Below are 16,937 nucleotides of genomic sequence, written 5' to 3'. Positions count from 1 at the left end.
CTCCCTTTGGAGAACACTTGTCTATTTAAAGAGATTTTTGTTGTTGCCTTGTGGTAATTAATATTGCTTTAATGGGCTCCTTGACAATTGTGCAAAACCCTAAGGTTCTTATAAAGAAAAACACTGCACACACCCACACACACACACACACACACACACACACAACTTTGGCATAACTTTGAGTACCTCAGAAATCTTGCAAAACGCAAAATTTGAGACAGCTAGAAAATGTATACATTAACCATATTAAGATATTGACTGGTACAAGACACCCTGGGATCCATGGTTAACACCATTTATAAGGTAAATAGTTTAGAGCTTGGTTTTGACACGAAAGCTTCTCCTTCTATGAGACCTTGAACCAGGCACGGAATACAACAGCTGAGGTGAAATTGCAATGGCTATTAGGTCTAGGGCTGAGCCTCTCTCCCCAACAATTCTAGCTTTGGCAGGCAGACTAGAGTGTTGATCTACTGTTGTTTCTTCTGGATGCTGCCCTTGCTGCCACATAGCCACTAGTTTTGGGTGGGACTTTGGGCTGGGTGCTGCTCACTCTTAACCTCAACCAACTTCTACAGCCCCCTAGTAGCCTGCACATATTCCACAGAGAAATATGTGCCTTTCCCAGGCTGGATTCTTGGTTCAACAGCTTCTGTGTAGATTCTTCAGAGGCATGGTGGCATTCTCTGGGCAGTGTCTTCCAGTTGAGGAAGAAGTTTTGGAAGATGTGTTGAGTGAGGTACATAGCATGAAAGTACTACAGGGCTTTGAAGTCATTGCAGATGGCTCGTCTTATCTTCCCTGTATCTTAAATTTTAAAGAGTTTTCATGCTATTTTCCATAATGTCTGTACTAATTTATTACAACCCCACCAAAAATTTACAAGGGTTCCTTTCCTCCACATCTTTGCCAGCCCTTGCTATAGTTTGTCTTTTTTTTTTTTAATGATAGCCATCTATTATAGTGTAGATCTAAAATGTCTCCCAAAAGACTCAGTGTTCAAAGGTAAGGATTTGGAAAGTGGGGGTCATGGGAATAATATGCTCATCAATGGATTAACCCACTTATAAATTCATAGCTTATTATGCTGTTCAGAGCAGAGGACTCACTGAAAGAGGCAAGTCATTGGGGGTATGGGCTGGAAGAGTGTATTCTTGTGCCCAGTGCTTTCCTTTTCTCTCTGCTTCCTGGCTGCCATGAGGTGAGCAATTTCCCTTCCATCATGGCCTTCCATCATGCTATTTCTGCCTTCAAACTGTCCAACTACAGACTGAATCCTCTGAAACTGGGACCCAAAATAAACTAGCCCTGCTTTAAATTGTGAATGTCAGGTATTTTGTCCCACCATTGAGAAAGTGACTAGCACACTGTCCTAAAGACTGTGAGGTTTTGATTCATGTTTCACCAATGATTAATGAGGTTGAGCACTTTTTTTCATATACCTATTGGCTATTGTGTCTTTTTTTATTCAAATCCTTGTCCACTTTTAAATCAGGTTATTTGTTGTTTTGCTATTGAGTAGAGCTCCTTGTATATATCAGTGGTTTCTTGGAACTTGTCAGTTACTTCTAGGAGGCTGAGTAATAAAAATGATGAGTACCAAATTGTTATGGATGAAAAGGGTGACAAATCATGACTTAATCAACACTGCCAAGTTGTAGCTTGTTCTTTAAGTACCAAAAAATGTCAAGTACCAGGACAAAATTTGCATGTCAAAATACATCAAACACAAAATTCAAAGTTTCAAAGCAGTTGAATGCCAAAGTATGATTGTATATTTTGAATATTTACCCTTATCAGATGTATGATTTACAAATATTTAAATTCTTGCACATTTTAAAGCTCACTTCTTTATAACCATAATGCCTATTTCCTCCATGTGATTATAGGAAATGTATTATACTTGCTGAATCAAAGTCCTTTACAGACAGGTGGCTGATGAATTACCAGATCTTTAATTCATAAATTTAACTTGTTTTGGCTTATTGTGTGTTATGCACACAAACCTTGAATGATTCACACAAATATTTTTACTGATAAAAATATGGCAAAACCTTTTCAGAGAGTTGCATTGTCTCCTTCTAGAGTACTCATTCTTCAGTGTGTATAAACAAGCAAAGGCTTTGATATTCAAATTAATGAAAGCAGTGGAAATGAGAAATGAAACCATCTGAAAATCATGTTTCCTTTTGATACATATTAATGAAAAGTTCACACCCAAAAATGATATTTGACAGAGTATCTACCTCACATACAATGAAAAACTTCCTTCCAGGTAAAAATTGGTAGAAAGGTTGTTTTACAGGTAATCACAGTATCAAAGTTCAGTTCTGCCTCCCCAAGAGTAGTAAGTAGCTAGACTTTTAAACACTTATGTAGGAATGATATAGATATCAACCCTGATTCAGCAATTTGTCAGCTGTGCAATGTTGAAGAAGTTATAGTAATTCACTTTTTTGAACCTTAATTTATTCATCAATAATCTGAAAGTTATTCACAGAGTGATTTTAAGAATTAAATAATATTTCATGTAACTTGCTTAGCATTGTATCTTGGGATTTAATTAGTTGTTATTAATATTCTTATTAAATTGAACAACTCTGTTTTCCCCAGACATCAGTTTTCTCTCCTATAAAATGGAAATGGATTTATCAGTGTGAAATGAAAGAGATGGCATAGAAACATTAAAGATTATGTAATGGTGGGTACTACTAGGAAATGTAGAATGCTATTTTGTCTACATTACACAGATAAAATAGAATGCCTTGCTCCCCATACTATTTCAGACTGAATATACATTTTCCAGTAGGTGCTGCACTTGTTAACAATGGGAACTGAGCAACTTTAATCAGGAGTATTTGAGTTTCTGTGGGTTCCACCAACAGCTGGGATCATAGGCACCCTAATAAATCAAACTTTATTGGTTTCTACCCAACCTGTTCTGGCAGAACTTGCAAGCAACTCTACCTTGTCAGAATCTCACTCAAATATGACTGGTGGGCCCTGTTAACTCATCTTCAGTGTGCTCATTAGCATCTTTCTCATTGCCCACCATCACTTAGCATTTGCCAGGTTCTTCCTCTCCCCTTCCAGATCTTGGTCATTGTTCACAAATAGCAAAGCCATTTGAGAAGGGTCTCTTGCTACTGTCAATGATGCTCCTTCCATCTCCCATTCATGAAGAATATTCACACCAAATATGGTGAATCCAAATGCTCATCAAGCCATGCTCAGGGAAGAAAGCTTTGATTCCACATTTTCCCTCTCACCCCCACCACAATATCAGTGGAAAATTTGGCCTCGTGTTGGGCTCAGGTGTGTCAGAGCATGAAGTCAAGTGTTTCCCGAAAGCCATCTTTCTGTACTCCCTTGGCCCATTTTCTCTTTCTCACCTCCAAGTTGTTTCAGCGAATAGGGTCTAATCTTTATGTGTAGCAGGTGTATACAAACATGTTTGATCATAAAGGAAGATGCAATGCAGGCTCAAACAGATACTCCCTCCAGTGGAAAAGAATAGAGCAAACTGGTTAAAGCATGCTCCTCAGAGTCAGACAGAGGATTCAACCTTGTTGCTTATCAACATAACATTTCTAGATCTCGGTGTCTTTTTTCATGAAATGAGGATGCTAAGTATACTGTAGATAGTGAGATATTGAGAGAACTTTGAGTTAATGAGTAATAGTAAATAAAACATAGCATAGTTCCTGGCTCACAGTTAGCATTAAAAATGTCAGTTGCTTTAAAAATATGGTGCATTTTTATAATACATCCTGTCTTTCTAAACATTTCCATAATATGCATTAATATATGCAATAATAAAATTATTTTTACTATTGCTATACTTTGTAGTGCAGGTGCTTATTCACTTTAATGAAATAATCTACTTTTATGACAAAAGTAGTTATTTTATACAATTGCTATTTCTTATATGTTTTTGTAGAATATTAATATCCTTCCTTTCAACCAGAAAAATATTTTATCAAATCATTTTTATGATACTTATATCTCTAACATTGTACTTTTAGAAGCCAAGGGGATTCATTCAAACTACTGACCAATAGTGTGGTATCTCATTTGTTTATTCAAAAGACACAACAACATGGTAAACATTACCTAGGTACTGTGGAAGGAGAGAGCTTTCAGGGTGTATAGGACAATATGAACGGTAGGCTTGACATGTTAGAGGTATTGAGTGTCTTGTGCCAGAAAAGCTGGGCTAAAGGAAAATGGGCAGTGAGAACCCTGCCTTGGCTGATTGGTAGGTCTATCCAAAGAGCAGTAGAGATTAATAACTACTTGAATTTCCGAGTTTCTCTTTCTCTACCAGTCCTCTGTAGTTAACTCTTCAAACTCTTCCACTCCTGTCCCAGATCTCATCATCCCATAGCCAGTGTCACAATCCCCTTCTTTCCATCTTCAATTCTTCCACTTCTGATGAAATAGCTCTTGGATTTCAGGGCAGAGTTAACCAATTAATTCTTTCACTTGGCTCTCATATATAAATTTGCTTCTAATTTACCCTGGTGCATTTGCCCTCTCCAGACCCTTCATATTTTCCTCTTATTTAGCTTTGCATCTTCATAATCTTCTGGATCAGATGCCATTATGTACACCATCCCTCTACTGTGAACCATGCCAGTGGCCACCAAGTCTTGCGGGACAACGATATACAATCCTGTATTTTTCCTTCATCTTCACCATCACAGTGTTTCTTCAGTCAGCTTCATTCTGCCTCTCAGTTCTCCCGCGTGCTGCTCTTCACACTGCAAGGAAAACTACTGAGGCTGGTAATGAGCCATCATTGAAACAAAAATTAAATAACCAGTATAAAAAAGTAACATCCAGCCATATCGTTACGCTTTTTCCAAAAAAGGAACATAAATTTGTGCTAGGGCTATGGCTCAGTGGTAAAGTACTTGCCTGCTATGCACAAGGCCTTGGATCTGATGCCCAGGACTGCCCCCCACAACAACAACAACAAAACTTTCTGAAGCCCAGTATAAATTCTGGGCTGTCCCTGATAATGATGTTTCAGTGTAAACTTGATTATAAAAAAAAGTACCATCTTGATAGAAAATGTTTGTAATGGAGGAGACTATACACATGTAGAGAAAATCTCTGTCTTTTTCCATTTTGCTGTGAACCTAAAATAGTTGTAAAAAGTAGTACTTTATAAAAATGAGAAGTAAGGTCAACCTGAAAGAGCTGTCTATACCCAAAGTAGAAAGAATTTGAGAAACAAAATAAACAAGAATAGTATTGAATTATTACTGAAAGAGCGAAAATAAATGGGGCACACATTTTGAGACCATGGAAATTTCTTATTTTGCTTTAATTACAAAAGAAAACATGGTAATTTTATAATGGAGAAAGCCCGTGGGCATCACCTTCATGGAATGATCCAGGTTAACAAGGTCAATAATGGGACATATCAATATCATAAAACTTGTGATATGATGTGCCCAGATGGGTACATTACATCTGTAGGACTCTTTCCAAAATGTAGGTCAATCTAATCATAATTTTAAAAGTCAAACAAAGCCAAAGTAAGGAGCACTCCACAAAATAATTAACGAAGGTTTTTCAAAAGTGTCAGAGCCATGAAAAATTAATCTATGAGATAAAGGAGACATGACATCTCAATGCAAGATGTAATCCTGGATTGGATCCTCAAGCAGAAAAAGGGAGTGAGTGGAAAATCTGGCAAAATCTGAATAAATAAGGCACTGGGTTGGGACACAGATACTGGACTTGATCAGAGAGTAGACAGATGATCAAAGATAATCATGTCAGCTTTATCTCCCAATATTGGTCCACTTACCCTGTTGCTAACCATCCCATATTCCTAGCCACAGGGCGTCCACAGCTCTCCATGCCCTATCAGTGTCGTACCTGGTTTCTCAATAAGCACACCCTACACTTTCCTGTCCATAGCGAGGGAAATCTATTACACTGTCTCAGGCCAATTTGCTTGGACACAACACCCAAGCGTTTCTTTCTCTCCCACACCAATCAGGTTGACAGAGTTGATAGGGAGAATGGCCAAGTAGGTACGAAGCGAAAAGCAAACAGTAGAGCTGGTGGTCCACAAGGGAGTCTAGAGTCCCACCATGTTTAATTTCAACACAGACCCATTTTCACCAAGGGAAATCACAACCCAAATTTCACCAAGGCCAGGACAAACTCCTGGCATCCATGTGCACCATGAAGGATTTCTGAGATCAAATGAAGAGAAAAGCAAACAGTAGAGCTGGTGGTCCACAAGGGAGTCTAGAGTTCCACCATGTTTAATTTCAACACAGACCCATTTCACCAAGGCCAGGACAAACTCCTGGCATCCATGTGCACCATGAAGGATTTCTGAGATCAACATCATTTCCAAGTTCTGCCTAAAAAAAGTGACATGGGTCCCTCTTCTTTTCTATCTCCAAGTCTATCTTTGTTTTATCATCCTCACTCAGTCTCTGTTCACCCAGTTTCTGCTATGAATGAACCTCTTTATCAGATCTAATTCTCAACCAAGCTTTCCTTACTTCCTACTCTATCTCTCTCCATCCTCCAGATGCATGTGGAAAATAAAACAAAAATGAGGTTGATAAAGTAAGAAACATCACCTTCCTCCTGTCCCACCTGGGCCTAAGAACTGGCTACACAAGAAAAAAGGAGCAGCCTTTGAGTGCTCAAGTTTTGTAGTATAAGAAGTGGGTTCATTACTGAAGAAAACATAAAAAAATAGAAAGACATTCCCTGTTCCTGGGCATGAATAACCAATAAAATGCAAATGGCCATACTTCCAAAATTGCTATATAGATTCAGTGTAATCCCTATTAAAATCAAAACAGTATGTTTCACAAAACTTGAGGCAACAATCCAAAAATTAATTTGGAATCAGAAGAGACTTAGAATAGCAAAAGCAATTCTAGACAACAGAGACATGGCAGGGGGTATCACAATCCCCAATTTGAAACTACACTACAAAGCCACAGTGATATAAACATCATGGTACTGCCAAAAAACAGACCTGAAGATCAGTGGAATAGGTTAGAAGATGCAGAAACAACTCCAGACATACTCAGCTACCTCATCTTTAGCAAAGGAGCCAACCATTCTCAAGGTAGGAAAGATGGTGCTGGAAAAACTAGATTTCAACCTGCCAAAGATTAAAACTAGAACCCTACCTTTCACCATGCACTAAACTAAAATCAAACTTCATTAAAGATATAAATATTAAAACAGAAACATTAAATTTGCTCGAAGACAAATTAGGTAGAATCTTGAGGACATTGGCATAGGAAAAGACTTTATGAACAAAACCTAAGTAGCACCAGAACTAGCACAAAGAATCAACACCTGGGATCTCATCTTATTAAAAAGCTTTTGCACTGCAAGAGAAATCACCAACAGAGCTGAGACAATCTACAGTGTGGGGAAAATAATGTTATCAGTTGTTTCTCAGACAAAGGACTATTATCTAGAATACGTAAAGAACTTAAAAATCAGACCCCCCCCAAATATAGAGACCCAATTCAAAAATGGGCATTTGAAAAACAGACATTTCTCAGACAAAGAAGTAAAGATAGCAAATAAACATACGAAAAACATTCAACATTACTGGTCATTCAAAAGATGCAGATGAAAACAACACTGAGATTCTACAACACCCCAAAAAGAATGGCTGCTATCAAGAAATCAACCTATAACAAATGCTGACAGAGTTGTCGGGAGAAAGGAACCCATTGTTGGTGGAAGTGCAGACTGGTGCAACCTCTGTGGAAATCAATATGAAGATACCTCAAAGAGCTGGGAATAGAGGCCCCATTTGACCCAGCTATTCCTCTCCTGGGTATCTTCCAAAAGAATTAAAAGAATCATACCATAGTGATATATTCACACCCATGTTTATAGCAGCAGTTTGTAATAGCTAAAATTTGGAAACAGCCCAGTTGCCTATCAACTGGAGACTGGATAAAGATGTGGTTTTTTAAATATATAAAATGGAGTACTACTCAGCCATAAAGAATAAGAAACTAGAGACATTTATAGTTAAATGGATGCACATTGAGGCCCTACTCTTAAGTGAAATTATAGGACACATGTCTAAAAACCGAATAGTTTCTCTGGTGTGAAAAACTGAACATATAGATAAGGATCAAAATGTATAATTGGTAATGTGAAATAGGAAGAAAAGGTCTAAAGGAGTAGGGAAGTGGGAGGGGGAGGGGAAAAGAAAGAAGGGAAAAGAAAAATATGAGAAAAGGAAAAAATGGAAACAAAATCTTTGTAAATAGGGAAGGGTGGAGGGGATGAAAGGAGGGCAGGGGAATAGGGAAAAAATAAGAACCAAGATACATTAGGTAAAGGTACAAGATCCCAAAATAACTGTATTGAATATAACTATTGTATATCTAAAATCCACCAATAAACTTAATGGAAGAAAAAAAAAGTGAGATCATTACTACTTTTAGGTACATTTTTAATTTGTTGAGAAACTTTCTTCTCTTTCTTACCTTAGATGTCTGGAAATCCTGCTTCTTCTCTTTGTTTTTCTTCCTCAATGGCATGGTCAAGGCTATGTGGAGCCCAAAGGAGAAAAAGGAAAGAACTTGAGCCCTGAGCCTTCCCAAATTCTTTCTAATTATGCTCACAGGTCACCAGGGATGAGAAGGAGAGAGAGATTAAATTGAACATTTCTTTTTGGGAAAATGTGAGCACAAAAAAAGACTGAGTATTTAAAAAGCCTGTAAACCAGTAACAATTACTAGGAATTGTTTCCTAACAACTGACGATCAAACCCTGGGGGAAATTGAGCTCAGAAATTAATAAGGATCACCATCAATGTTACTGACTTCTGTGGCTGAGTACTTACTCACACAGCCAGAAGCTGAATAAACACTCAGAGACTGGACTGAGACATTCCGAATGACACAAGCATCTGTCAGAATTTAATTTTATTAGTTTTACAAGTATCCAAAATGAAAAGACTCAGGACACATAAGGATTTATCAATGAATGCACACAGTTATATCCAGTAGTGTATATCTATAATTGCAGTACTATGGAAGGCTGAGGCAGGAGGATCACAAATTTAAGCCCAGCTTGCACAACTTAGTGACTGAAGAAGACACTTTTTCAAAATGAAATAAAATTTTAAAAGGGCTGACAGTGTATCTCAGTGCAACGGCTCTGGGTTCAATCCCTGCTATTAAAAAATGCATACATATATATATATATATACACTATATATATTACATACATACATATATGTATATAATTTTAATCATGGGTAATATTCAGAAGTCTGCAAACCAATACAAGACAAAAATACTACTTGAAGCTAATTTAATCCTAGCTGAGCTTCTCAGCTACTAGATAGTTTAAAATCTTGGCTCCTTTTTGTAATAGAAGGACCTGATTTCTCTGATCAAACAGGATTCCTTGACCACCCCACTAAGTTGTCCTGAGCTCATAAGATAGCACCAAATCCTTCAGACCATAGGACTATGGCTGTGACTGGAAGGTTCTCTTGTCCTAGCAAAAGAGGTTGCTATGGGTACACCCTGCTCCAGATCCAATGCAGACATACAAGCAGAAAAGAACTCAGAAACAGAAACTACCCAAGATAGTACTAACGAAATGCTATGATGAGGAGATAATGAAGACAATCTCTATAAAAGTTATATATGTTTATATGTTTCTTTGTTTGTTTTGTACCAGAGATTGAACTCAGGGCCTTGCACTTGTGAGGCAGGCGGCAGAACTATTGAGCCAAATTCCCGGCCCAGTTATATATGGTTTTGTGGGCTGAATAACACTTTCATGGACATATGTAATCCTGTGGGTCATGTGTCCAACACACACTCCCAGAAGGTATTAGGGATCTTTCAGCTGTAAAAAATAATCCAGAGAGAGCTGGAAGTACTACCTAGCCAAAATAAATTATGGACACTGAGTAAGAGCTATAGAAAAAGAGGTTTCAATGATACTCAAATTGCTTTAAAAGTTGAAAGATGGTGGTCTAGCTATGTTGCCTTCATGGGCCTCAAACTTGTGATCTTCCCACCTCAGCCTGCCAAGTAACTGGATTATAGACATGTACTGTTGTGCCCAGCTATCGGTTTTAATCTTGAAGTTCAAATGTACTAGTTGTGGACTAGCTTTTCTGAGCCTCCTCCTTCTTCTCACCTGAAGACTATGGATAAGAACAGTACAGCCCTGTGTATCTGCAAGTTCCGTGTGCAGCAGTTCAGCCAACTATGAATCAAAATATTTAGAAAAAAGCTGTGTCTTTACTGAACATGTACAGATTTTTATTGTCATTATTCCCTAAACAATATAGTATAGACTACTTACACAGTTTCCAGGGTATTTGAAATCACAAACACTATGCCATATTATATAAGGGACTTGAGCATCTACAGATTTCAGTATCCCTCAGGGGCTCTGGACAAAATCTTCCAGAGATGCTGAGTGATGAGTGAATATATTTCTCCATAATACAAAGCATTTAGATAATCCACATAAAGCACTTACACAGTCTGGTACTGGCAAAGACTTAATGAATGGAAGTTGTTATTATCATGACTGTTGTGTTCATAACTTACATAAAGTATTGCTACAGATAGAAAAGACAGATAGCTTTTTGAATGTGATGTAAAATTTAAATATATTTGAAGCAAGCAATGGCTTGAAAATCTGACAGCTCAAAAGAGGTAGTTAATTGTGTCCACTGGCAAAAGAAACTTCAAAACACATACATCTGTTCACTGTGCCTCTCCATTCTACCAATGTGATGTGGAGCCATGTAGCCCAACGTAATAACCAGATAGATCAATAAATTTAAAATGAGAATTCCAACATGGCAGGGGGGGATCCATCAAATTGGATTATGATATAAAGGTCCTCTGTTGAAAATAACTGTAAGTGATTTTATATGACCTAAAGCAGAATATCAAGAGCCAATGATTATATAAATAATGAAGCAGAAAGATAACATAGAGTATTTAAAGTTATTCAAGGCAATGAGTAAGCATAAAGCTGCCATTTGAAATGAGAATGTCTAATCCAACTCTATAAGGAATTGATTAGCTGATCTTTTGATTTACTTGACACACTTGGCCAAACTGCTTTCAGAAAGGTAATCATAACTGCTTCAGCTGAAAACTCACAGGTAAGCTCTGTCTTGAATCGGAACTTACTCGCAACCCATTTCATACCCAATCATTTGATTTTCTATACTATCTTTGTTACATGAATTGCAGAAAGATGCTTTCTGAATTAGCATAGGAAAGACTAATACATTCAGATTATTTCCCATTGCTAGCATTAAAAACTCAGATGGTCCTGTACAGGATGCAAAAACCCTGCAAGGGAAACAGAACTTGACCTTATTCAAAGTGGGAAAATCCCCCTCCCAATGCTGACCTCTTTACACAATCAGTACTTCAACTAAAAGGAACCCAGAATCCTAGAAACTGAACTTATGAGCTCAGGTTAATCAGACCACATGGAACCTTTTGTTTATGAATTTTTCCAGTTGTTACGGAATAAAGTGACTGTGCTGCACTCCCTGGGAAGACAACCCCGATCTTCATGCTCCTGCTCTGAGCAGGGTAAGGGGATGTCCTTATCTGACAGCTGCTGGTTCAGCTCCTAATGGCCTTCCTCAATTCCCATTCTGTCTGTTTCACTTTTGGCTGACACAGCAAATGCACATGGAAGTTTGCAGAACAAAGACAGAGACTTGAAACAAAGAAGGTTCATTGATTATTTATTTATTTGTTTGTGTGCAGTTCTCTCCTTCTGATGGTCAGTGTTTCAGTGGCTAGGACAGGGGAAAGCACTGGAACAAACCAATTTGTGATATCCTCAGGGATCATGGGGCATTGGAAAATGGGTAATAAGTCTTTGTGAAGAACAAATCCTGCCTGAAAGAGGCTACTGGATTTGTGCAAAGCACAGCATAAAACAGGAAAGCCTAACAGAAATATTACACCTGATCCCAGTGCACCATTTTGGACTCTGTTGTAATTCAGTGTCATCAGTGTGTTTCAGAATCATATTCTAAGGAGGTCAAAGATTGTGTCCAAAGAAATAAATGCACAAGAGAGAGGCCTGAGAAATTATCTTGTGAATGTGAAACCTTTGTGTTCTAAAGTCCAGACTATCAGGAGGACTGAATTTCATCAAAGACTTGTGGTTCAACATGAATAAGAGTATACATGTAAGTAATATTTTGACCTGAAGTATTTGGTAAATAAGGTTTGATATTTATCTTTCTAGAGATTAGCTAGAGTGGCAATGGCCAGCATATGCTCCTAGTTTCACACAGAATAAATTTATTTCCTCTTAATACACAAAGCTATTTATAAGCAAGCCCAAGACCACCCTTCAAGCTATATCATTTCCTTAAGACTTCCCAACTTTCTACTCTAGCCACACAGAAGTACTTTCATAGAGTACTTATTGATTCATTCAGACACATGAGATCTCATTTATTTAAACCAAAAGGTTAAAAAGGCAGAGGGAGCATCATCACTACCACCAAAGCAGAGGCATAAATGCTCTGATAAGACATTTAATTCTTGAAGGAAGTGGAAACTACACAAAGGACATGAATTTTAAGGGATTTTTGTCATAGAATTGACTTGTTATGGGTTTTATTTTGGAAAAGTAGCTCTAGAGGTGCTAGAGTGCATAAAGTGCAGTAGAAGAGATAACAGTAAACACAGGGATATCGTAATGATCCAAGAAAGGACTAGTAAGAGTCTGACTGAACTCTGGGGTGCTGGGAGTGGAAAACTATAAAAGCAATCTTGGAGTCATTCGAGATGCAAAATAATGGAGGGCTTGGTGAATAACCAAAAAGTAAGTGAGGGGCAGGAAGGCACCAAGAGACCTGCTTTTCAGGCTGTGGTAATTAGATAATGTGGTACAACTCACTGAAATAAGAAGTGCAGGAAATGTCACCTGGTAGGGTTAGGATAACACTTCTACATGTTCTGTCTTAGGTACCATGGGTCATCCACAGTGAGATGTGATCAGGCTGTTTAACACTTGAGTCTGAGCTTTTCTGAGAGAAAACATCAAAAACAAATTAATATATAGTTTCTCTTTTCTTCTATTTCTGTCCTACCCTATTATTCTCACCTGACTGATCAAAGACTGCAAGTGCTAATGTCTTTTTTAACACCAATTTAGAAGTAACATTGAGATAATGAAATATAAACAGGTGTTGCTGAGTTGAACAAATTGGTATAGCCTTCATGAAAAGCAGTACAGCAAGCAGAATGAATCTCAAAATACATCCCCTCGACGAGACAGATTTAAGGAACTAAAAGTTGCAATGGTTTGTAGCACCGATCAAAACATGGAGTCTGTTTATCTGTCCCTTTAATCAAGGGCTGGCCATAGATGTGCTTTGGCCAATTGGACATTAGCAAACATGAGCTAAGCAGAGGATGGGAAAGACTTTGTACTTTGGGGTTTGCTCTCTGGCACCCCTGGGAAACCTTTCCCTACATGTGGACAAGCCCAGTCTGCCTTCCTAAAGGAGAAAAGGCAGTACAGAGAGAAGCCACAGCCCCCTCAACCACCTCAGTCATCTCAGCACTCCTGGCTGTCTCATCTGTGCCCAGTGTCACTGTGGACATCCTAATCGTGGTTTCTCAACATGGCCATTATTGATGTTTGGGGCCGCGTGAGTCTGTTTGGGGGCCATCCTAGGTACAGAAAAAAGTGTGGCAGCAGCTCTTGCCCCAACCCACTAGATGCCAGTGGCACTCTTCCTCCCCACACTGTGTGACAACCAGAAGATGTCTCCAAATACTGCCAGAAATTCCCTGGGGTTGGACAGTGAGGCAAGATCGCCACCACTTGAAAAATCATCAATCTAGATTATATTTATTTTCATAAAGAGATGTTTGGATATGTTTTCACAATTGTAGCAAGAAACATTATGTGCTTATTATGCCATATACACTATGACATGTTCTATATGGATTACATCAAATTGTTGTCTCAAGCATTAGAGGTAGACACTGTTATCCACATTTTACATATTAGTGAGCTGAAGTGCAGAGAGGTTAAATACATCAAGTTTATCTAACTAATAAGTAGTGAAACAAGGATTTCAAAGCAGTCGATCCATTTCTAATATAACTGAATTAACTATCATTCAGTTCTGACTCCTCATTATGTCATAAAATTGGATTATAAAAGAAGAGCTATATTGTGACACCATTTTGTGTCTATACACTTAAAGATAGCCTGAAAAGATATGCATTAAAATGTAAATACTAGTTATCACCATTGGGTGCTAGAATTACCTACACTATCTCTCTATCTCTAAATTAAATAATATGCATCTACCTGTCTTCAAAGAGAGTGATACATATACAGAATAACTACAAAGAAAAATAAAAATGAAACAAGCAGTGTTAAAAATGCAAAGTACACCATGCAAATTAAGAAGAAAATATTTTTGATGAGAAGCATCTGAAAAGACAAAGGGGGTTAGTAGGTTCTGAAAGCTACTTAAAACATCGACAAGTATACATGGGACAAGACCATCAAAGGTGTGAGAGCAGGAATATGCAAAGCACACTTGAAAAAAAGGCAAGACTTCAGATGCAGTGTGAGTAAATAGGAGATGCAAGGGTGAAGACGAATCTGGGGCTTACTGGTAGCAGATCAAGTATCAGAACAAAAAGCTCTGATTTCATGATGAAGTACTGAGCACTGCAGAAGAATGAGATGATTAACGATTAAAGATATAATGGATGTGGATAGATAGACAGACAGAAAGATAGACAGGTCAGACAGTAGTAGTTACAAAGAATTGGAGGGGCACAGGCAAGAAACCAATTAGGATACAAGTTAAAAATTACATTGTCAAAATTATGATAGTGACAAATAAAAAAAAACAGAAACGATATTAGTAGGATGGTGGAGAGCAGAGAATGGAAGCATAGCAACATCAGCATTTAAGGGAAGATGGAGTCAGATAAACTAGAAAAGTAGACTGAAAATAAGAATCCATGGAGGCAAAAGGAAATCTATGAAAGGACACTGCTAAGGAAGCCATATGAAGAGACAAAGTGAATGCAGAGTGACGGTCAAGCTTGAAACATTTAACTGACAAAGTGAAGTTGAAGAAAACAGATAAAGACAAAAGGGCACAAAAGCAGTGAGATGAAAGACTCAGAATGTTGGGTTTTCGAAGTGGGAACAGTTCTAGCTTGTCTAGGATCAATCCATACTCTTATTAATAGGCATCGATGTGAGCCAATTTTGACTTATAACCTTTTTAATCAACTTAGCACCAGTAGAGAGATCAATAGAGAAATTAGCCCTACTAATAGCAGCTGCCATCTCTTTTCTGGGTTCTTTACTCTGTTCTACCCCCAATATTCATAATGAGTCTTACAGTATCCCCTGTTCCGGATGTCATCTCTTTCACATTTGACTTTGACAGAAGCAATTAAATGGCAGAATATTTTGGGAAACTCTTCCTAAGAGATGTCTTGTTACCAAAAATCCAACCTCAGTTTTTCTTGGAAAGCTCAAATACACACTTAACTTTTATTGCTTTTCTTTTATGGCTATGACTTTCTACTTAAAACATAATCAGCTGCATGACTCCCCTCCACCTCTCAGCATGGACAGAAAATTCTGTCGATGCCTATTATTTTTTCCAAAAAAGATGCTGAAGAAGATTCAAATTAATTCAGAATACACAATATCATAGATCCTGATGTTTCTCAGAAACTCCTATCACAGTATTTCAGGTGTTTAAATCAAAGCTCTAATTAGAAATATCAACCTATATATTATATATAGGTTTTTTCCTTTACGCAAAATAGAATTTTCAATACTCTTACTCCATTGCTTGAGCAAGAATAAACCAGAGTCATTGAGAATGCCAACTTTGGAGCCAGCCTACCATATATCAAGTCCTAGTTCTACCCTCAAGCATTGTATCACCCCAGGCAAATTATTTAACCTGTTTGCTTCCATTTTCTAAATTGTTAATTGATACTGGGAGAAATGAATAGTACTTTGAGTTCTTATTTCTCCACCCATTAGTGAAATTGAACTGTATTTCTTGATACACTTATTGATTATTTGTATTTTATTTTTTATGAATTGTTCTTGTTCTTTTGTTTAGCTTATTTTGCTATGTCCTATTTCTTATTTGGTAGTGCTTTTGGATTGTATGTTAATTAACCCACTCTAGGCCATATATACTGCTGTAGCTATTCCATATTTTAAGGTTTAACTGTTCACATAGACTAGTGAATGGCCAGTGAGTCTACACAGTGGCTCTGAATGAAGATCTGGCCTCAAAGGATTTGTGGAGTACGAGCATTCAATGGAAATGCATTAGGAGATGTGCATATTTCCTGTCATAAAAATCAATGTCTCTATGAATCTATCTAAAATGAGACAGCATCACATCAATCTTACATTTTACCTGAAGAAAAAGAACCCTTTCCCTGAACAGTGATCTCTGGATCATTGTGATTTACTATCTCCTTCTGAACTCCATTTTTCCTGAATAACTTAACATCTCAAAGTAGCATATTCCTCTGTGACATCTTATAGGAAGATAGAATAGCTGCAGTAAGTTTATATAGTTTTTTAAAAGACCAGGGCAATAGGATCCTTGTGGCTTTTAATTAGCTCAGAGCAAGTCTGGTACCTCCTCCTCCTCAAGTGCTTACTAAATCGAGAATCATGCTGTCTTATGTCTATGCCTTTTTCCTTCCCAAGAAATGATAAGCTCAGTTTCATTTTTCATTTTGCTTTTCAGGAGTCCCAATGTTTTCTTGGACACAGAACAAGGCCATTTGGCATCTCTCCCTGTGAGTAATGATCTATTTATGGAACCTTTTCTCTGACACATTTCTCTTGACACAATTCTTGAGAAACACACAAAA

At 37.7% G+C, this 16,937-nt stretch overlaps 1 protein-coding gene across 3 annotated transcripts in view; it reads right to left on the bottom strand.

Annotated features, from left to right (window-relative positions):
- Positions 1-16,937, bottom strand: part of Plppr1 (phospholipid phosphatase related 1) — a 309,420-nt gene that overhangs the window by 273,482 nt on the left and 19,001 nt on the right. Inside the window, exon 1 of one of the 3 annotated variants that reach the window (XM_033759180.1) lies at positions 8,508-8,528. The exons of the other annotated variants lie outside the window; for them this stretch is intronic. The gene's annotated coding sequence lies outside the window, so the exon portion shown is untranslated. Of the gene's footprint in view, positions 1-8,507; positions 8,529-16,937 lie in introns of those variants that run through there. 3 annotated transcript variants of the gene reach the window in all.

This window comes from Fukomys damarensis, unplaced genomic scaffold (genome assembly GCF_012274545.1).
Source record: "Fukomys damarensis isolate Sample0158 unplaced genomic scaffold, DMR_v1.0_HiC HiC_scaffold_36, whole genome shotgun sequence".
NCBI classification, from domain to species: domain Eukaryota; kingdom Metazoa; phylum Chordata; class Mammalia; order Rodentia; family Bathyergidae; genus Fukomys; species Fukomys damarensis.
Note: the sequence above shows the minus strand (reverse complement) of the source record. Positions and strands in the feature narration are given on the sequence as shown.